At 42.0% G+C, this 23,556-nt stretch overlaps 1 protein-coding gene and 1 long non-coding RNA gene across 2 annotated transcripts in view; both read right to left on the minus strand.

Annotated features, from left to right (window-relative positions):
- Nucleotides 1–23,556, minus strand: part of LOC147249195 (CXADR-like membrane protein) — a 76,510-nt gene that overhangs the window by 47,343 nt on the left and 5,611 nt on the right. The gene's annotated exons all lie outside the window — the stretch shown is intronic.
- LOC147249196 (uncharacterized) lies at nucleotides 14,606–15,929 on the minus strand. The gene is made up of 3 exons (XR_015119555.1): nucleotides 15,826–15,929; nucleotides 15,387–15,449; nucleotides 14,606–15,209 (listed from the first exon to the last, which is right to left on the minus strand). It is a non-coding gene; the product is annotated as an uncharacterized LOC147249196 (long non-coding RNA).

Consider the following 23,556-nt stretch of genomic DNA (forward strand, 5'->3'; position numbering starts at 1 on the left):
ATTTTGAACAACTTACTCAGGCACCTTTCCACTGTAGTTTTAAACTAAAAAGTAAAGTAAAAGTCTTGGCACAATGGGACCAGGATCAGTCGGCTTTTACCCGTGGGCTTATCTGGGTGTATAAGGTTGTGTGTGGTAGAAAAGAGGTAATAGTGTTACCGCTTCCCCACCAAGTCATCAAAAAGAGGACTTAAGATATACAACATCAACAATAATGGGATCAGCTGATCCTGGCTGGTCATAACCAATCCTGGGCATCAGAGCCTGACAGTGTTTGTGTGATGCAATGAGGCAACCATAGTTACGTGGACTACGCAGACTGACTCTGAGACAGAAAATAACCTCTCCATATCAATCGTGTGAACCAGGTACGCTGTATGACAGGTTGCTGGGTCTGATGGCATCAGCCCTGGGAGGGAGAGAAGCTATGAATGACTGGACGTTCCAGCCTTGTGCAGGCAGGAATGCGAGCAGATCCAGGCTCAATGGGAACAGCCATTTGCTTTGACCAGTTGAGGCGAAAGAGAGCTGAAGAGAGAGTATGATGGACAGATGGGATGTGAAAAGGTGATGCTAAGGGTGGCAGTTTGAGTCTCTTCAGGGCTGTTGTGTCCTCCAGCAGCATCAGTCAGATATCTGGGAAGTAGGGAAGCACAAATGCTCTGGAGAAGAAGATGAGTCAGTAACACATATGAGTATAGGAGGACAGAGAGAAGGAGAGAGAAGCCCAGTGCACCATGGGAGATCCCCAGCAGTCTAAGCCTATAGCAGCATATCTAACAGCAAGCCTAAGCCAGACTTAACTATAAGCCTGATAGAAAAGGAAGGTCTTATGTTTGCTCTTAATCATAGAGAGGGTGTCTGCATCCTGGACTGAAACTGCACAGGAGGGGAGCCTGATAGCTGAAGGCTCTGGCTCCCATTCTACTGTTAGAACTCTAGGAACCACCAGTAACCCCGCATCCTGGGAGTGAAGGGTTCTAGCTGGATAATAGGGGACTAGGAGCTCTGTCAGGGATGAAGGAGCCTGATTGTTGAGGACTTTGTATGTTAGAAGGAGAATTTTGAATTCTATTCTGAATTTGACAGGGAGTCAATACAGAGAAGCCAGTACAGGAGAGACATGGTCTCTTCTACTAGTTCTCGTCAACACGCAGGCAGCAGCATTTTGGACCAGCTGGAGAGTCTTTAGGGACCTACTGGTGCAGCCTGATAGGAGGGAACTGCAGTAATCCAGCCTGGAAGTGACAAAAGCATGGACTAGTTTTTCTGCATCTTTTTGAGACAGGATGTGTCTGATCGTATTGATGTTTCATAAATTAAAGAAAAGCAGTCCTGGAGATTTGTTTAATGTGGGAGTTAAAGGACAGATCCTGATAAAGAGAACTCCAAGGTTCCTTACAGTAGTGGGCCAGGGTGATGTCATCCAGGGTACCTATCTCTTTCATTGTGTTGTATTTATCCACCACACCTTAAAAACTGGTCCGTGAAAATATGGTACAACATAAACCAGTCTGTGGCGCAAAAAAGGTTGGGAACTTCTGCTTTGATAATCTGTTGCTGTGAAAAATGTCACAAAGTTGTTTAGCTACTACTGTCTCCAGAATTTTGGAGAGATGGGAAGATAGAATGTAACCAGATATCCGCAACACATTTCTCATATCTCAGCGAGAGGTGCAAATTTGGGGTAAAAGGTCTTTAAGCAGCTTAGTTGGCATAGGCTCTGGGAGAGAGGTGGATGATTTAGAGGAGGAAATTGTTGGACTAAGTTCATGAAGTTCAATGGGAGAAAAGCTATCCAGGTATATGTCTGGTCCGACAGCTGCCTCTAAGGTTTCTGAAATTATAGATGACGTGGTGCCAGCTGATGTCAGGAGGAGAAGAACTTTCTCTCTCGAATAAGTAGAATTGTTGAGTCTCTTTAATTCAAGAATGTTCTAGACCTGCTCTACTTACGTGATGGCACGAGATAGCTTGTGATCTGGCGCTGTATAAATAAAACTGACTTGGAGTAATCTAAGTTGAAAGACAGACAATATTCCCCATGAGCAGGCACTTCTGTGACAGAGGTGATGTAAATTTGCCAATTAAACCACATCAAATCTTTCTGTGTCTAAAGCTCACCAGGCTGTGTCCTCACATTGTCTTCTGCTGTTCACAGCCAATCACCCAATCACTATCACATCAGTCTGATCATTTGAAATTCCTCAAAGCAAGGTTGCTGGCATTGCCCCTTATTTGTCATTTTCAAAATGTATGACCTCTTGAAATAAACACTGCCCTGTTCTTCAAAATGTATGATTAAAGCTTAGCTGTAGTCATCTGAAATGAACGTTGTTAGGAAATGGAAAGTGCGAAGCCTTCAAGGGTGTTCAGCTGCATTAATGGCTTAGCGAGTACTTCCTGTGGTTTGCGCTGCACGGTGATGAATACTGGGCCAGTAACCACTGTCAATGTCTGACCTTTTTTCATTCATTGTTTAGACTCAGCGGGCTGTGTCATGCTAGCTAGAAGCTTCATTTATTCACCAGAAACCGCATAATTGAACCTCCCCTCTCCTTCCTCCTCCTCCTCCCTACAGTTTGACCCCATCATCCCTCCACCCCCTTATCTCCCTGTCCCTGGTGCCATACATCTTCTCCTCCCTCCTGCTCGTCTTTGGCACACTGAGTTATAGCCCTATGAAACGTTTGGTTTCCACGTCTCAGCATTTCTCACTCGGCCTGCTGACCCTTCTTTATTACAGCAAAGCCACATCAATAAATTTGATCAGCTATATCACGACAGATGTATGATTCCATTTTTACCTCGATCAAAGATCAAACTAAAGGCTTTCGTTAATAGTTTTTAGGCTGTTCTGTGGAGAACAAAGCTCTAATGAAAAGAGCAAAACGATTCACTAATCTTTTAGGTACCAACTCTCACACATATTCACACTCTCCTTGTCATATTTTATGGCAAGTCTAAAGTTGAAATGGAACCAGCAGCAACACTTGATGCTGCAATGCAGGCTGGGAGCTAAGTACACCCAGAGGATTCAACAAACATAGTGACAATGAGAGTTAGCAGTAGGCAGCCTTTCATGAGTGTGTCTCAGAAGTGCAAGCCCCTGCAGTGCACCACGTGGCGAACAGTCGTGTTTGACACTGCAAGCAATCACACTCTGCCAGGTCAGTTTGATTCTGCACAAGACAAAAAAAAAAAAAATTCATTTCAGCAGACCCTGAGCCAGAGGCTACATCCATACAATTAGGTTTTCATTTCAAAAGGCAAAATGTGAACCATATTTTTCTTCTCTCATCTACACAACTCCCTAAAAAAACGGGACGTTGGTAAACGCTGTCTCACACAGTGTATATTTTTAAACCCTGGTTTTGCTGTGCTGCATAAATTCTCTAAAGGTATGAAATGCCAGATTTCCTAAAACAATGAGATGGTTGCCTAGTTAGCATATCACATGATATTTTCCCCAAAATGAGTGATAAAACAAAGGCATTGACCAACACAGCTGTTGCACCTTTCACAACATTGTTTAGTCTGCGTTTGGTTATCAAAACTGTGTATCATCTCCAGGAGCACCTGGTGCACCAGTTTTGTCGCCTGCTTCATGACTGGACTACCTATCACCCAATGACAACTAGTTGCCCCTTCTGGCTTCCTAAAAGTCAGCTGCTCATCAGCTCCATGTGGCTTCACAGAACCACTAAATTTTGGTGACTTTGTTACTCTTGCTTAGGTGTGGTACCTGTACTTAGAGTTGTTCTGATTCCGACACGATTATTGGAAAAAACGTATGGCATCAGTATCTGCAAGTTACTGAGTCCATGCCAATCTGATACTGCATTCTTATTACAAGAAGTAACAAAATATCATATTTGTTTTATCAAAAATGGGACCTTGTTTGCTTTGCGAGGTCCACTTTGCTTTGCAAACCAAATAAAATCTCTTTCTTTGCCGCCCTACAAGCCAACACAGGAAGTAGTGTTTGCAACTACGGTTTTAGGGCAGCGAAGAAGAAGCAGCTACCATTAGCTGTTATTCGAACCTACACTACAGGAGATCCCAGCTTCTTCTTCACCATGGTAAAATCAACAGGTGTCCGCAACAACATAGCACACTTTCAAAGCAACCAAATCAGCCATTTTGCAATACTTTTCATGAAATAGTCGCACCAGTAAAACTGCAACATGTGCAGTGGTCAAGGTTTTACCTTTGGAGGTTCAACACAGGCAATCTTGTCATTCGGACAAACAGCGAGTTCAACATCGTAGCAGCAGCAAAGACAGGAAATGAATACAATGAATGGATGTAATGAATTCCACAAAGACAGCCTTTAATAAAAGCTACTAAAATTTGTCTATAATAGTCGGTTAATTTCACTGTTTAATGCTAAATGCTAAATTTTGTTAGCTGTAGGCTCATTCACTTGAATTAGCTAGCTTAGCCTAGTATAGTGTGATGCAGAATTTAATTATATGCTTTTACTACGACTCACCAATCCAAGATTTCCTGTGTAACTCGGCAGGTTTCAGTGAGCACCCTCACACACACACACACACACACACGCACGCACACACACGCACATACACATCTGCTAGATAACAACAAAGTTACCGTTTGTGTTGTTAACGGCTGTTACCGTTTTGCGTTGTCAACATTATATGGTGTTTTTAGTGTTTTTATCAGTTATATTTTTACGGCTCAGCAGCAGGTCCTCTCTCACTAGTGTCATCCAGCGCTTGACTAGCATATGCTGTGTAGCCTGTTTACAGTGCTGCTGACCTGCGCTCTGAGTGGCTAGGCACTTCTATGGTATTAACTCTTTGTGACCTGGGTTACACACTCCTTGTATGCTTTGTTCTGTGATTTGTTATATTAGACACAGAGTTAGATATTGTTTGTTGATATGTAAGTTTTGACACATTTAGTTTGTCAGATCAGCCCTCATTTAGTAATACTTCATTGAGTAACATCCTTTGCACTGAATTCTGATGCATTTTGATCATGGTTTACTCATTAAACATAATTCAGTTTCACCACAACAGTTCCATAATTGAATGTTCTTTGTTATTTCCCTCACCCTGACCAAGCTGGGGTGGTTCATCCCAGCCTCTACTGTGACACACATGCAGTCACATAAATTTAGTGAGGTCTTCATCTTGGTCGATTCTTCAGCGGGCCAGACAGAGGACCAGGAAGTGGCACTATATATCGATGCTGTCCTAGGAACGCCTCAGGATCCCCAAGTCCAACGTGAAAATGTGGTGGGTGAATGAAAGGTTTTGGCTCCTGCTGGAACTGCTTCCACCATGACCTGACTTTGCATAAGGAGTTGAATTCAATCAAAATATTACCATCCATCCGTCTGTCCAGCCATCCATCCATCCATCCATCCATTTTCTTCCGCTTATTCCTATTAAGGGTCGCGGGGGGGGGGGGGGGCTGGAGCCTATCCCAGCGGCTACGGGCAAGAGGCGAGGTTCACCCTGGACAGGTCACCAGTCCATCACAGGGCCAACATAAATAGACAAACAACCACTCACACATCATACCTACGGTCAATTAAGAGTATCCAAGTAGCCTAGTCCCCAATTGCATGGCTTTAGACGGTGGGAAGAAGCCGGAGTACCCGGAGAGAACCCATGCAGGCACAGGGAGAACATGCAAACTCCACACAGAAAGATCCCACGCCCGAGCCGGGACTCAAACCCAGAACCTTCCTGTTGTAAGGCAACAGTGCTAACCACATCACCACCGTGCTGCCCAAAATATTACCATTATACCAAATTGCTTTTATTTCCATTTACTTCTGAAGATACTGAATTATGTTTTGCGTATAAAATCAGGGGTCCCAGACCCTACAATTCCTAAAAAGCACTGTTTTAAAAGCCAGATAGAATTCTTGCTGTGAAAAAGAAAATCAGACTGTTTGAAATCCATATTCATTCTATGGCAGGGTTTTGTGTTTGGTTGCCAGTGATGGTGTTGGGCTCTCCGCTGCATATGTTCATGCTTATGTATGTTCATGAGGCTGCTAGAGATTGATGCCTGCAGCCATCATGTTAACAGTGAGCATTCATCACACACACACGCACACACACACACACACACACATACACACATATATATGCAAGCCATACATCTATCCCAGGAGAGAGAGGGGTGCCCCTGAGGAAGGTTGATCAGAGACGCAGAGCACCAGCTTTAGCACTCTCAGAAACAAGAACATGATTAGCTTCTTTTCATGTTTACATTTTAACATTATCATATAATCAAAGACTTGCATTACAGTGTGTTTTTCTTTTACTAATATGTATTGGTAAAAACTGAAGTCACAGCATCAGCAGAGCTGAAGTCTATGTGGACCAAACCACACAAAATGCTTTCAGTGATCTCGCTGCTCCAAATCCAAGAACTTTTTTCCAATACTTCACCACTATGGTGGCAAAAACACTGTCTTTGCAGCACTATTGTCAAACAGTTTTCAAATCTGGTAAAAAAACAAGCTTCAAAACAGAGAGATGGCAAATTAGTCGATTTCTGCAGTAACCTTATTGAAAGGTTGTAGCAGAATATTTACATGACAATAGAATGATATTAATTCCTGATAAAGTTGACTGTTATTGCAGCTCAAAGCCTACATGTGTCAGTGGACAGTTATATGCCTCTAATCTGTATTATTTGTATTCTCTCTATGTTCCTACTGCAAGCAAAGGATAGTTCATGTCTGTTTGAGCATCTACACTTTTTTGTTTTTGTTTTTAGATTTGGACTTGAATCTGACATCGCCACAGATTACGTAGTTTCATTTTCCTCTCACCAAGTGTGTTTACATGGACTATTGGCTCAGTCTGATAGAAATTATTCTGATTGGATGCCCCAATTTTACTGTTTAAATGAACAAATGCATCAGAAAAAGAATAGAAAAATATATCATTAGCGTTAGTTGTTAAGACTGAATACAATGTTATAAAGTATGTAAAGTCACATTTATTTGAGGAGCACAAGCATAACATACATATATAAAATAATTCTTAAAAAGCATATGTGCGTACATGTGCAAAAAAAAAAAAAACCTATCCCAACTGCCTCGGGACATGAGGCAGGGCTCACCCTGGACGGGTCGCCAGTCCATTACAGGGCCAACACATATAGACAGACAACTATTTATTTGACAACTGACTTAATTTCCCCACGGGGATCAATAAAGTAAGGCAGCACAGTGGTGCACTGGTTAGCACTGTTGCCTCACAGCAAGAAGATTCCCGGTTCGAGCCCCGGCTGGAGCATGGGATCTTTCTGTGTGGAGTTTGCATGTTTTTCCTGTGCCTGCCTGGGTTCGCCAGTACTCTGGCTTCCACCCACAGTCCAAAGACATGCAAATGGGGACTAGGCTGATTGATACTCTAACCTGACCGTAAGCGTGGCTGTGAGAGCGAATGGTTGTCTGTCTATATGTGTTGGCCCTGCGATGGACTGGCGACCCATCAAGGGTGAACCCCACCTCTCACCCGAAAGCCGCCGGGATAGGCTCCACCCCCTAACAACCCTTAACAGGATAAGCGGAAGAAAATGGATGGACTTCAAGACTTTTTAATGCCACAAGGAACAATTTTAATATATTGTTAAAGATGTCTTGTCGGTTGTTTAAATTGATAATACTGAATTTACATCAACCCACTTTCTTAATTAATTTGATTCAAAATATTTGAAGAAATACAGTGTGAGAAATGCAGTCCTGGTTTGATACACACTTTACATGACCACACAGGTAGGAATAAGTCATGATGGATGAGCAGATATTATGACAAAATGTGTGAACACACTGTGAACTGCAACTTTAGCAAGACAGAAAAATAATGCTATATAAATACATGTAATTTAGATTGAAGCTAAAACGCTGACATACATCAGCTTACTCACATACATACCCCTAAACTGTAGAAAACCTTTACTCACCTCTAATCTCACCCAACTGCTGGTGGCAGAATCTGTTGGCAATCATACAACTAGGATCTGTATGACTTCTTGCAGACCATCATTTTAAAATAGATGTTTACACTGCTAAGATGGATCCTACAATTGTAGAGTTGCAGGCCCAGATGCTGCATTAAGTTAATCTTGAGATGTTGTGTTTTATTTGCAAAAGCCCTCAGGTAAATGCTAAATCCTGTGAAAAGCAATCCAAATTGATCCACAGACTCTTCTCAGGAAAGACACTTAATCTTAAATGTAGTCAGGCTGGCTGATCACAAGTTTGTGGTGCTTTCTCTGCATTAAGATCTCAATAAATCCCATGAATCATGGCCTAATCCTGGTGAAGCTCCATCTAGGTACAGCTGAAGATCTGGCAGAAAATCATTTTGATGACTTGCCATCTAGAAGTACCTCCTGTAATTAAGTTCTTCTCAGGAAGAGTCAGTCATGGTACAGCAGCATCTGAAGTGGCAGGTGAAGCTTTAAAAAAAAACATACATTTTTTTGTTCATTTCTGTTGAAGAGATTGTTGATAATAACCATAATCAAGCAAAAGAATTTGAGAACAAGTGTTTATCTTTACAGGAGCCTATCAAAAGTGACATTGCATGTAAAATTGATCAGGGTTTTGAAAGAGTGGAAAATCCTTTTGGTGTATTCAATTCTGAAATTAAAACATGGCAATATTTCACAGAGAAGTGGGGAAGGGTAGAACCAGTTGAATATATCCTTGATACACTGTGCAATCAAACCAGTGGAGCCTAAAATCAGGTTCTTGTTTCTAATAAGTTTGTTTACATCCCAATTTGAACAGTACAATTACAAACACCTGAATATGAAGGACATTATGCCAGCTGATTCCAGTTAATAAGAAAATCATCTTAATAATTTGTATCCATCCATCTTCCTCCGCTTATCCAAGGTTGGGCCGGGGGGGGGGGGGGGGGGCAGCCTAAGCAGAGAAACACAGACTTCCCTCTCCACTTCCCTCTCCCCAGCTAACTTTGTCTTGCTCCTCATGGGGATCCCAAGGCGTTCCCAGGCCAGTTGAGAGACATAGCCTCTCAAGGATGTCCTGGGTCTTCCCCAAGGCCTCCTGCCTCCTGATGTGCCCTGAACACCTCCCCAGGGTGGCGTCTGGGAGGCATCTTGACCAGATCCCGGAGCCACCTCATCTGACTCCTCTCGATGTGGAGGAGCAGGAGCTCTACTCAAAGCCCCTCCTGGATGATGTTGGAGAGATTCTCACCCTGTCTTTAAAGGGGAGCCTACCCATCCTCTGGAGGAAACTCATTTCGGCTGCTTGTACCTGCGATCGTGTCCTTTAGGTCACTACCAAAAGCTCATGACCATAGGTGAGGGTAGGAATGTGGATCAACCGGTAAATTGAGAGCTTTGCCTTTTGGCTTAGCTCCCCCTTCACCATGACAGACCGATGCAGAGTCTGCACTGCATCAAGTGCAGATTCTCATCCCGCTGCTTCACACTTGGCTGCGAACTGATCTAGTGTGAGCTGAAGGTCAAGGCCTGATGGAGCTGCTGGTTTGTGCTGTTAAAAGAAACATTCATGCTTTCATGTTTTAACATTTTTACATCTGATATTGAAAGCATGATGTCTTCATACCCTTGATGCACCACTCCCCCCTCCAAATCCCAATCTCTCCAAACTAGTCTCTATCGTTTGTGCTGGGTTTGTGCTGTCAAAAGAAACATTTGTGTTTTTATGGTTTTCAGTGTTATTTACATATTATTTGTTAAGCATGATGTCATCAACAAGAACAAGAATCAGATTGTGAATACAAGTGGTTGAAATGAGTTTCCTCCGCAGGGTGGCTGGGCTCTCCCTTACAGACAGGGTGAGAAGCTTAGTCATTCGGGAGGGACTCAGAGTAGAGCCGCTGCTCCTCCATGTTGAGAGGAGTCAGTTGAGGTGTTTCGGACATCTGGTGAGGATGCCTCCTGGACACTTCCTCGGGAGGTTTTCCAGGCATGTCTGATCGTGAGGAGGCCTCGGGGCTGACCAAGGACATGTTGGAGGGATTATATCTCTTGGCTGGCCTGGGAACACCTCGGGATTCCCTTGCAAGAGCTGTGTCTGTGTGGGTTCTCTTCGGGTAGTCGGGCTCCCTCCCATAGTTCAAACACATCAAGAGGGGACTAGGCTAATTGGATACTCTAAATTGACCATAGCTATGGCTGTAGCAGTAGAAATGGGATGGATGGGTGTTATAGCTTGTCACTAAGATTTTATGACTTAGTTTGGGTAAGTGCATGCTTGAAACCAGAATATCAACAGTTTCAAACCTATTTCATCAACATTTACAAGTGTAAACTGCTTTTTCAAAGTAATACTTTCTAATTTCAATCTTGAAATGAGAATTCATTACTTTGAGATGACTATTTCAATTCAAATGGAGGGCAGTTAAATGAAATCAATCGTTTTGTATTAATTAAACAATAGAAAATATAGTCATATTAGTACAGCTGGCACAGTACTGTAAACTGACACTTCATATTTAAACATTGAACATGTAACCAGTGAGGGACTGGCAAAAAAAAAAAAAAAAAAAGAGTCCATGGCACAGAAAGTTGCTCAGTCAGACTCAACAGCAGTCTGTGTTGGAGAGGAGTGCAAAGGGGCAGAACGACTGCATCGCTGGCTCCAGTTCATTTATTTCAAAAAATTCCCAAGTGTCGTCAGACGGCCGTTGTTGTATTTGCCCACATTGCCCTATGGCCAGTCTGTTACTGCATGTAACATTTTAAACAATTTCAAATAGAAATGGTTGATCATTATACTTACAGATAATTCACTGTTGAATATTTTAATCTGCTGCATACCTTCCTTAATTTGATCTCCCAAAGCTACCTTAGAAACAAATCATATGGTATCTGGGGAACATGGGGAACACACCATGAGTGTTTAACTGTTTTACTATTCTATTACATCCACAAGATGGTATTTTACCTATACAAAGGTTTGGCCCCACTGTTGACTGTGTAATAAGAGGTAAAATCCACCAGCTTTTCAGCATCCACTAACTCAGTAGCCTATGCAAGGTGTAGGACCTCAACTTGATATGCCATGACATTTTTATCAACGTGGAAAGTTGGAAATGTTTGGTATTCCCAATAGGCGGCATGGTAATGCAGTGGTTAGCACTGTCGCCTCACAGCAAGAAGATTCCCGGTTTGAGTCCCAGCTTGGATCTTCCTGTGTGGTGTCTGCATGTTCTCCCTGTGCCTCCGTAGGTTCTCTCCGGTATTCCGGCTTCTTCCCACCGTCCAAAGACATGCAATTGGGGACTAGGCTGATTGGATATTCTAAATTGACTGTAGGTGTGAATGGTTGTCTGTCCATATACAGTATGTTGGCCCTGCGACGGACTGGCGACCTGTCCAGGGTGAATCAGGGTGTAGTCAGTGCAGACTGCACTCCTGTCAGTCACTGAGTCACTGAGACGAGCTCGAGTTGCTGGTCAGTGCTCTGTCCTACTTCTGCTGGACCTGTCTGCTGCCTTCGACACGGTGAACCATCACATTCTCCTCTCCACACTCTCTGAGCTTGGCATATCTGGTTCTGCCTTGTTGTGGTTCAAGTCCTACCTCACAGGCAGGTCCTTCAGAGTGTCATGGTGAGGAAAGGTGTCTAGGTCACATGGCCTATCGACTGGGGTTCCTCAGGGGTCAGTGCTTGGTCCCCTTCTCTTCTCTCTGTACACCACCTCACTTGGTGCAGTGATCCGCTCCCATGGCTTCTCCTACCACTGTTATGCTGACGACACTCAGCTTTTCCTCTCTTTTCCACCTGATGACAGAACGGTCTCAGATCGTATATCAGCGTGTCTGGCTGATATCTCCACATGGATGAAGGAACGCCACCTTCAACTGAATCTCTCTAAGACTGAACTTATGGTCTTTCCAGCTTGTCCATCTGTTCAGCCTCAGGTCACTGTCCAACTTGACTCGAGCCTACTTGCGCCCACAAACTCAGCCAGAAACCTGGGTGTCATGATTGATGACCAGCTGACCTTTAAGGTTCATGTGGCCTCAGTTTCTCGGTCTTGCCGTTATGCCCTTTACAACATCAGGAAGATCAGACCCTTCCTGACCCAACAGACCACACAGATTCTGGTTCAGGCTCTTGTCATCTCACGCATTGACTACTGCAACTCTCTTCTGGCAGGCCTCCCTGCATGCTCATTCAAGCCTCTGCAGATGATCCAGAATGCAGCAGCACGTCTGGTCTTCAACCAGCCCAAAAGGGCACATGTCACCCCGCTGCTGGTTTCTCTTCACTGGCTTCCAGTGACAGCCAGGATCAAATTCAAGGCACTTCTCTTGGCTTACAAAACAATCACAAGAACGGCTCCAGCCTACCTGGAATCCCTAATCCAGATCTACTCTCCTTCTCTCCTACTACGCTCTGCATGCGAAAGACGCCTGGTGCTTCCAGCCCAGCGCTGCTCCAAATCTCTAGCCAGACTCTTTTCTTCTGTTGTTCCCAAATGGTGGAACGAACTACCCAACTCTATGCGTTCTGCTGAGTCCCTTTCTACTTTTAAGAGACAATTGAAGACTCAATTGTTCAGAGAGCACCTAGGCACTTAACCTGACTCTTCTCCTCTTTGGGGTAGAATAAGTCAGAGGGTCCAAGACCCAGCACTTAGTGATTATGTAGCACTAACTGTGTTGTGTGATGTTGTATGTCTGTTATATTAAAAAAAAAAAAAGGTGGGGGGGGGCAACACTTCTTCTGCCACTAGATGGCAGTACCTGTGACCAAATCACAACTGAAGCAATTTTGCGCTTCCTATGGACTTTTCCTTAATTAGGTCTAAATTCTTGCTTGTGTTGTAAGTTGCTTTGGACAAAAGCGTCTGCTAAATGAAACTGTAGAATTGTAGAATTGTAGAATTGTATCCCGCCTCTCGCCCGTAGTCGCTGGGATTGGCTCCAGCCCCCCGCGACCCTTAACAGGAATAAGCGGAAGAAAATGGATGGAATGATGGATGGTATTCCCAATTTTAAAGCCTCAATTCAACAAGATAAATGTTTTTGACCAGTCCAAATTCTGGCACATTACTTTTCACTACTTTGGCAAGGATCATAGACTTCTGAATTATGTAGTTACTGCCATTCTTCATAAACCATTTGACTGAAACAACATGGCTTACTTCATCATACCCTAGGAAGTCATTCAATTTTCCTCATCAATAATGTAGATCTTTTATCTCAGATACAGGTCCCATCTCCCTTTCATTTGAAAAAACTGGGTGCATTAAAGGGTCAACAGCGGCAGCTTTCATATATTTGGTTTGATTTATCAAAGGCTTGCAAATGTTTTTAAAACTGAGTTTTGAAGCGCAATGTTTAAAGAGACAATGTTTAGATTCAAGCCGCATACACGTATGCCTCATCATGGGACCCAATGATTTAATCTGTGAAGGCAAATGTATCGGTGGCAATGTATCTTCTTCAGTTGATCCCATATGTCAAGCTGTGTCATATCCAAGCTGTCATATGTCAAGCTATGTCATATCCCAAGCTGTTGCAAAGCAAGTCTGTATCTGCCTTTTCTATTTCATTTGTCTGTTTAATTTGTTTCTTCAAGGTGCTTTCAGTGAATGCATCCTCATTAAGGTCAAACTGCATGTTTTCAAATGAACACTCACAGTGTCTGCATTTACTGTAGGCAAAGCTCACACCCTCCTTGAACCCTGCCAGTTCATGCCAGAGTGTCGCCACAGACAGAGACCAAGGCACCATAAATAATTTTTTGTCCATTTACAATGCATCCATATCTTTGATTCATTCAGTATTACATTTACACCCCACTGACGGAGGTCTACTGATCTAGCCATGGAAAGTAACCTAATACCAGCAAGTTTAGACCTGTACTTAGGATTTATGTTTGCTGGAGTGTAATACACCATAAACAGCTTATTATTTATATGTTCTATGTTTCCTGTTGCCTCTAGTTCAAGAAATTGGAATTCTCTCTCCATCTAAAATGCTTAAATGCTCCTTCATAGCACTGTTCTGTGGAAATGTTGTACCACTCATGAATGGGTAAACAAAACTGTTAAATACATCCATTGCTTCCTGTGTTGTTTTTGGCAGTCATTCTAAATTTAGTTTTAGTCTTAGTCTTTTGGACCAAAATGCTTATTAGACTTAGTCAAATTTTAGTCATTTCTTTCTGTGATGGTTTAAGTCCAGTTCTAGTCAACACAAACTCAAAAAGGTTTTAGTCTAGTTTTGGTTAGTATAGTCTTTTAAAAAAATGAATTTAGGTTGATAAGTATTGCCATTAGATTGCTGTTGGGCAGAAATCTTTTATCTCCATATTTCAACTGTTCTTTCATGAATTGATGCCCAACTTCATCATACGAGTGTCATACATAAGTTGTGAAAAAGCAGATCTACAAGTTAAACACATGGCAACACATTTTGAGCTTATAGATGAAATTTATAATGAAAGAATGGTTTTAGACAAAACAGTTTCCACCCAAAGGCAAACACCTTCTGATCTGAAGATAATGCATCACACACACATGAAGTGGTAACAGTCACATCAGTGTTCATTACTCCAAAAAAGCCCATAACAAAACATTCTCAGTGGACATTTGCTACATATCCCTCTGCTGTGCATCAGTGTTTGTTGTTGCTGGGTTATATTTAAAATACGTCCATAAATCTTCTTGTCCTTTCTGACTATCAAGCCCCTTTGTTGATGCTGCCGCCATGGTCCAATGTCAGTGAAAAGTGACAGCAGGTGTGTTGAGCAGAATGTGCGTGGGATGACAGGTGGTGGGTGTGACCAAAGATGGATGCAGCAACACTGCAGATACTTTTGGGGTTTTAATTGACAGATTCCCCCCACAATAAGCAGAAATGTCCCGCATTTTGAATGTCTGACAGACTGCCCACAAACATTCATGTCCATTCTCATCTCGTCAACAAAAACTCACACATGTCACGTCATGTTTTAGTCATCAAAGAGCTGTGTTTATCTCATCACCGTCTCATTATCGTCATGAAAAAGAGGGGCGTCAACAAAATAATTTAGTCATCGTCATGGTTAACGAAAACAACACTGATTGCTTCTTTTGGAAGGTGTCCTGATGTGTTTTCCGAATGCTTCTTTAACACTTGCTCTATGTGAGTCCTGAGGTCATCAGTGATGATTGGTACACCTGCACTCCATCAGCAATGTCATTCATGTCTTTCTAAAAATGAGAAGAGGAACACAACAGTTTTACTTATGACATAGACATTAGAGTTGAATGACTATAGTGAATTGGATAACAAGAGAGGCAGGTTGACCGTCAAGCAATTTCAACAAGCTCTCTGTAACTGTAAATGAGCAAATAAAAATAGGTTTGTTTTGAAAAAAAGCATCTTACCTGTGAGAGACGGTGCTTGACCAGTGCGTTTATCACAAAGGCAGAGGCCTGTGTTGTCAAATCCTAAAAAGTAGAAAATGTTTTAGGTATCCCAATGCAATTAATCTGAGATTCACAGTTGCATGTAAAGCACAACGTAATTACAAAATAAGTAGTCTTTTTAGAAGTCCTTTAAAATCTAAATCATCTTTGCTCAATACATCTAGCATATTTAAGCTCTCATTTAGCATTATGTCTCTTCATTTATACATGAGGTGTTAAATCACTAATACACATTGCTGTAGTGAAATTGATATTTAGCTATAGTATACTGATACCAAACAGACTACAATGTGTGGGACCTCAACTTGATATGCAATGGCTAATCATTTATTAGGTTCAATATTCATTGTGATTCTTTGATGGTCAGTGTCAATAGATTCCCAGGATAGTTACTTACTGGTTGTATTGTGGCAGCTTCGTCTTTGTTAATGTCCAGTTGGATTCTATCTGTGCCAGTTGTACAGAGCAGTTGCGTGCTGGTGATGCTGGAATCCTGTGAAAGTTAATCAGGATGAATGTTGTGCTGTGTCAAATATAAAAGTAAAAAATTAATTGACATTTAATTAAACTAATTAACTAACTAATAAAACTAAATACTTGCTCATAAACCAAGCAGTACATTGTCATATAAGTCAAGTCCATTTATAAACATTTTTTCTTCTTTCATGACATCCTGTTAGCTGGACACTCTGACTTATCAATGATGCTAGTTTGTGCCACGAAGTAAAACTTATGTGGTGATTTATGATCTGAGGTTTGTCTGTTGTGCTTTATTTTGAAATTTACAGGGTGCTCCATGGATTGTGGTCTGTTCACAGCCTCGATTAGATCACCCAACACAGGAAGTCACGCACAGCGTGTCCGGTAAATTTCAAAAGACAACACAACTGGCAAACTTGATCATAAATCGTCACTTTGTCAACATTAGTTTCACCCACTGGAACATGCAACAAATCGTCAGTCAGTCAGAAGGCCCTAAGGCTAACAGGACATCAGATATGAAAAATGTGGGTAATAGTAGCAAAGTTACTAACTTCTTGCTGCAGCAGTTTTTCGCTTCCCTCTTGTGACCATTCATTTGCGTTGTTGCCATCTCCTGGTCTGGTGCTTTCAAGATGTTTGGAGTGTCTTCTCTTTACATGATGATAGAATGAGCTATACATTTGATTTCTCAGTGCATCCCTCAATACTGCACACCACCCTAAAGTTAGGATTCCAGATCATTTTGAGATATAAAGACAACACTTTCTTCTGCAGTCGCTAAAAAAGATGGGATAAACTGCATTCACACTGATGTGCTTCACAACATTATACATAGTAGGGGGGTTCTATGAATTATGATTTTTAAAAATTATTTACAATAAGGCCCTATGGGAGCGAACAGTTACAGTGACAAATATTTTAAATATTAATATTAATAAATATTAAATATTTGAATATATTACATGAGTTTCTAATTAGGCTGCACGGTGGTGCAGTGGTTAGCACTGTGGCCTCACAGCAAGAAGGTTCCGGGCTCGAGTCCCGGCTCGGGCGTGGGATCTTTCTGTGTGGAGTTTGCATGTGTGGGTTCTCTCTGGGTACTCCAGCTTCCTCCCACCATCCAAAGACGTGAAATTTGGGGACTAGGCTGATTGTATTCTCTAAATTGACCGTAGGTGTGAATGGTTGTTCGTCTCTGTATGTTGGCCCAGCGATGGACTGGCGACCCGCCCAGGGTGAACCCTGCCTCTTGCCTGTAGATGCTGGGATAGGCTCCAGCCCCCCCGGGACCCTTACTAGTAAGGAATAAGCGGAAGATGACGATGGATGGATGGAGTTTCTAATTATGTTGTATTTGTTTGTAATTCAATTTTCAGTTTGTACAATATAAGATGTGTGTTGCCCCCATTTTATGTTGGTACCTTCCAGAGTGGAATGCGCCAAAAGGGGTCAGGGCCTGAACACTTCTTAAGAAGGAGAGCCATGTGAGGGATGGCACAGAAAAGGAGGCGACAGTAGATTTTAACATTGTGGAGATTTAATCATGTTTGATTCATATTGTCAGTGAGGCACTGTGTTTTTGGTGTTGCTGTTTCCAGTACAGTAATATTGGCTTATAATTATTGTGAGATAAATGCTTGTCTTTTTCAGGGTGAAGAGTCAGAGCATGTTTGTCCAAGCACCTCCTCTGGGATTTCTGAGCTTTCCAGCTGTAGTCCCACTACTCCAACCCCTTTGTCCACCCCTCCTTCCCCTCCCACCTCCCCACTCCCTTCAAACCCAGGAGACCATGGTACCTGCAGAACTGTACAACTTCCAAGTCCACAAAATGTTGTGTATACAGACACAGAGCTGAAGCAGTCAAGAGCCAACTTTTTTGAAAAACAACGTGCTGGACAAGAAGGAGACTATAAACTCTCCAAAGAGTTTGGCTGTTGCTTAATAAGGTATACAGTAACAAGCATGATTGCCATCAAGAGAACTGTTGGGGATGACTTCCAATATCCATGCATCCATGAGCTTACAGTGATGGCTAAGCATCTCATTGAGTACTACCCAATGCTGTGGGACAGCTCCCCAGCCAGTGGAATTGAGTGGGTAGGAGGATAAGCTTGATTCAGGATTAGCGTTTGTATGGTTTAATTTCAATTCCATTAATGTGATTTTTTAAAAAATGTGTTTGTATTTTTGTAAGGAATGTGTTGAAAAGCAGCTTTTGAACAGGGTCCAGAACGTGACACCACGAAAAGGAAGCAGGGGCCAAATCATTGAAGAAAGAGGCGATGGGGCATTAGCTTTGAGTGCAGCAGCAGCAAACAGGGGTCATGATGACACTGAGTCAGTTGCTTCAACTTTAATCTTGGAAGGATCACCACAGTCGACAGGCAGTTTCCCAGTGGTTGAAGGGGTGGATGGTAAGAGCACATATTGATGTTATGTCTTGGTATTATAACTACTCCTGAATTGACAATGGGGGTGCTTTGGTTTAGTATTATATTTAAAAATAAATATTGAAATGATTGCCAGTTATCATTAATTATGAATCCTTCTTCTATATGTCAGTAATGTCGGGTTGGGTTTTGGCTTTGGGTTAGCAACTTCAAATGGAAGGCCTGAAACTACTGACAGCTTAAAAAACCAAGCAAGACACTCCAAGGTTCTGCAAGAACTATACTAATCCAGGCCCAGACCCAACAAGAAGGATGTTTCCCAGCTGCTGGACCTTGAATTCCAAGCAAGACATGCTTTCATTGACTCTGACGTTACCAAGCAGCAAGACAGACCTACCATGAATCTACAAGCATACCCCTGCTTCAGAGAAGTTGATCATGTAAGCAAATCAAATAATTTGAAGTTGGTTCATGTTAAATGATATTGTAATATATTAGCTAGATTTTAAATTTAATCTAGATTTTAAAATGTATTTTATACCTGTCTCTGTGGCAGATAATGCATGAACTGCAGCGCATCCTCGATCAAGGAAACTCCCACTTCATACCTCAACTGAAGAACCGCTGGGGAACCTTTTGTGAGAAGACCCAGTTTTATGGAGTTTTTAAAAAAAGTCATGAAGCCTCCATCTGTGAATAATGATAACAGACTTAATAGAGAGTCCTGTTAGATTTGCCACAGTACTTTGATGCTGATGCTAATTGGTTTTCAGAAGTTCAAAAAGTATTCAGTATATAGCTCATTGCTTTTTGCTGCCTCTCCAAACCAGACTCAGTAATGTTAACTGTCATGTTTCTCTCTTCTCTCTTTTACTTGCTTGCAGACATGTATATAGACAGTGTGAGACACCATAGACATGCCACTCAACATAATACTCCTTTCTCTATCTGAACCCAAACTCCATTCAGTAACAAGCTGCACAATAGAGCTGCCACTATTAAGATTCTGCTAATATTCAATCAATATTTGGTAAATCAATTGCCAGAACCACAGTTTCCAGCTTGGAATACAGTTGTTGGAGATTAAAATAATGGCTTTAGTGACTAATAGTGACTGTCACTTTGTAAAATTTGTGGTGAAATTAGTTTTGACACACATTTATTAATTGGTGGCAAAGTGTGTTTGCCTTGGATTTAGATCCCATGTTATTCTATTTTTTGTTTTTATAACTGACTGAATAATAGAAAAATAAATAAATACAATTTGACTTTTTTATTTTTCACAGTGAAGCAAACTCTTGCAACGATGAAGGCTTTACCAGAAATGTTTCCTCCTGCTGTTGCTCCACCCAAGAAACTTGGACCTGCAAGTGAGGGTATGCTTCATGCTGGCAGAAGAGTTTTTTTATGTTTCCACTACTTGACTATAGCCTCAAAACAGTGAATTGTGTTGTGATCATTTTTCTTTTTGTTTCAGTCTGTGGAAGATCCCAATACCTACCTCCAGACAAGACCCCTCTTAAGCCTAGTCATCATTGTCTGCGAAACTAACTGCATTCTGGCCACTGGAACCATGCCAGTGTTGGTGTTTGCGAAGGAGGATGGCATTATGGCATGTTGCTAAAGTTTTCATCTGACGTATCCTAAGTGCATAGCCACACTCCTCTCTGTCCTGCAAAAGGAGGTCCTTGTGGACACTATCCATGAGTGTGACCTCCTCATATTAAAAATATGGGGCTGAGTGGAGGAAATTCATCACTGATTAGTTCATTAGTAGTAAAGATGATGCCCAGTTACAGTAATATTGGCTTGCCTTGTTGCCTTGGTTGATGCAGTTTTTTAGTTCTCACAGGAATAGGGCTGATGTTTATATATCACTCTGTATATAATCTTAGACGCAAATTCACATGTATACTCGCCAGGCGGCACAATGCGAATTTTAAGAAGGATAGCAACAGGTCACTGAACTGGGCCCTTGTCAGTCTGAAGTACCGCTGAACCAGCCGTCCTCCAGGCACAGTTCCTGGAGAAAGCAGTGATATTCACCCAGGTGTGTGCTCCTCCAGATTATGCCATGGATCCAGATACGGCGGCGTTTGGTGATCTGCCGTATCTGGGACTTCCACAACAGGTACGAGTCAGCAACGGCTGTAACATCAGCCATGGTTGATGATGGAAAGAAATGGCGGAAATAAATTCTCCTCACGGGGAAAGAGTGTGCACGAAAATTCACATTGTGTTTGCTGTGAACACGCCTTAAGAGCACAGTTGCAAGCTCGAAAGCTAATAGCTTCAGCTAACAGCTATTAGCTTTGACCGTCCTACACACGCTTTACCTGTACTGCTCAAAGAAGGAAGAGACTGTTATATTCAAATGAGCACTGTCGTTTTACATCAACTAGCAGTCTGCTAAAAGAGATCGGTGAGATAATTTATTTATTTTCCAAATGAGAAACTCAATTTAATTTGAGCCATTTATATTACTTTATTGTTTAATTTGAGTAATGAGAAAATATTGTGTTACTGAAAAATTGTTTTTGGTTTATATTCTGGTTATGCAGTGAATGAAAGTAATTTTATTTTTGTACCAAGTGGGCTTCATTGATAATTGGAAAACTTTCTGATGGAGACCTGGTCTGATTAGGAGAGACGGCATACATCCCACATTGGGCAGAGCTGCTCTCATTTCCAGAAATATGGCCCAGTTTATTATCGAACCAAAACTCCAACAACCCAGAGTTCAGACCAGGAGTCAGAGCTGCCATCTTACACGCTTCTGTGCGCGTCCACTAGGGCAATTACCCACCCAAAACTCCATCGAGACTGTGCCTGTCCCCTGACCATGTAAGTTTATTCACTCCAATTCCACTTGTAGAGGAGTCAATCTGAAAAACCTAATCAAAATTAACACAACCACTAAATTATCTCAAAAGAATATCAAAATTAAATGTGGACGATTAAATATTAGATCTCTGATGCCAAAAACTGAATTAGTGAATGAATTGATATCTGACAATTGTATTGACCTGCTCTGTCTCACTGAAACCTGGCTGGTGATGATGAGTCTGTCCCCATCCAGCCATCCATTTTCTACTGCTCATCCTGTTAAGGGTCGCGGGGGGGCTGGAGCCTATCCCAGCAGCCTTCGGGCGAGAGGCAGGGTTCACCCTGGACGGGTCGCCAGTCCATCTCAGGGCCAACACATATAGACTGACAACCCTTCACTCTCACTATCCAATTGACCTACTCCCAACTTGCATGTCTTTGGACTGTGGGAGGAAGCCGGAGTAACCGGAGAGAAACATGCAGACTCCACACAGAAAGATCCCGTGCTACAGTGTGTGGGGCTCAAACACGGAAAATTCTTGCCACCCCACACTCAGCCCATCATTCTCATTTTCTCCCAAATACTCACGCACATTACAGATTTATCTCTTCATTGTAGGGAACTGAACTGATTAATGACTGGTAAGATGTTTTCCTACAGACTGGTGGTTGTAAGCAAAATGTTGATTGTGAACTGAACTGTGAAACTGATTCTGATCAGAAAAAATCTTGAATTGCAGGGAAAACATGAGATATATTCTGAAATAAGATACAGTGAACTTGGATTTTAAGCATTTGCTCAGGTGATTTGGGATTTAATGCAGTTTGTGTTATCATTGTAAGTGGTATCAATATTTGGTTTTGTACGCTTAAACCTTTTTTTTTTTTTTTTTTTTTTTACAATAAGAAGCTGGTTTACTTCAAAAACTCAACCTTTTGTCTCTGAGTCCCATTTAAACAGTTCACTCTGCTCCAGCAACCCAACCTACTGGTCCATTACATAATATAGTGTTACTATCATCCACTGATTAGTCTCATATAGGAGTGTTACAACTCTACTGCGATCATGCCACAAGGATGAGATAACTGCTTTAATACCATAAGGGTGAGATAGCCACTATACTACTACCTGAATGACATAGTTGCTATCATGCCACAAGGGTGAGAACACTGCTATAGTATCACAAGTATGATACAGCTGTTATACAATCATGAGGCTGAGATAGCTGTTATCATGCTACGAGGGGGAGATAGCTGGTATAATATAACGAGGATGAGATAGCTGTTATAATACTACCAGGATAAGAGAGCTGTTATCATACTACGATGTTGAGATAAGTGTTATTATGCTACAAGGGTGAGATAGCTGCTATAATGCTACAAGAGTTAGATAGCTGCTATAATATCAAGAGGCCGAGATAGCTTCTATAAAATCATGAGGGCCAGATAGTCTCTACCAACAACATACGCCATTTCCAGACAAAGCCAGGGTAGGTATCACAGCAGCACCAGAAGCATGATCTTTTATTGGAAGCCCTGCACACAGCAGTTAGGCTGTCAACCTGCATGAGCACCTGCAAACAGAGATCAGGGTTAGACGTGCAAGAGCAAGCGGGGGACAACAATCCTGCTGAAAAGGAAGGGAAACAACGCTGGCTTATGCATCTTTAAGTCTTTTCTTCAGACTTCTGGGGGTGCATATTTGCAGGCATCATAAAGATGTAGATCTGTCTGGTGGTAAAGGGATGACAGTCAAAAATTCCTTGGTTCTTTCAGAGAAAAACTCCTAGATAATTTAACTTGCGCTCAAAAAATAACGAACGAAAGCAGTTTGGCGTTAATTGCATGAGACATGCGACCCATTTCAGTGGTGGAAAACTAGTGCTGATTAGGGCTGCAACAATTAGACGACGTTGTCGACAAAAATCGATAATAGAAATAGTCGACGATGAATTCCATTGTCGACTATTGTCGCCAGACGCGTTTCTCCAGCAGAGTGAGGCATCTCATTTGATTCTAATCACTGCCGAGAGTCGCTCATGCTCAATAGCGTCTCTGTCTCTGAGCGGTAACATACAGGAACGCGGCGTCAACATCAGGTATGCGTACCAAAACTTCTAAAGTTTGGGAGCATTTTAGCCTGGATACGGCGAATAAAAAGACTACTTGCAAAGTCTGCAAAGCAGACCTTGCGTATCATGGCAGTACCTCGGTGATGCAGGAACATTTAAAGAGAAAGCACGTCGAGCAGTTGAACGAAATGGAGTCTAACTAGCCACTGTGAGATTCCGGTAACATTCAAGCCAATAAGGTTTTTATGACATACATTGAACAACAATCGAATCGCGAATCACGTATCAGGCTGTCACAATACGTGATCTACGATTCGATGCGACTTTCAATTTTAAGGTCATGATTCGATTCAATAC

Source organism: Aulostomus chinensis, chromosome 15, assembly GCF_037954235.1.
Source record: "Aulostomus chinensis isolate RoL2024-O1b breed Wild chromosome 15, RoL_Achi_v1.0, whole genome shotgun sequence".
Taxonomy (NCBI): domain Eukaryota; kingdom Metazoa; phylum Chordata; class Actinopteri; order Syngnathiformes; family Aulostomidae; genus Aulostomus; species Aulostomus chinensis.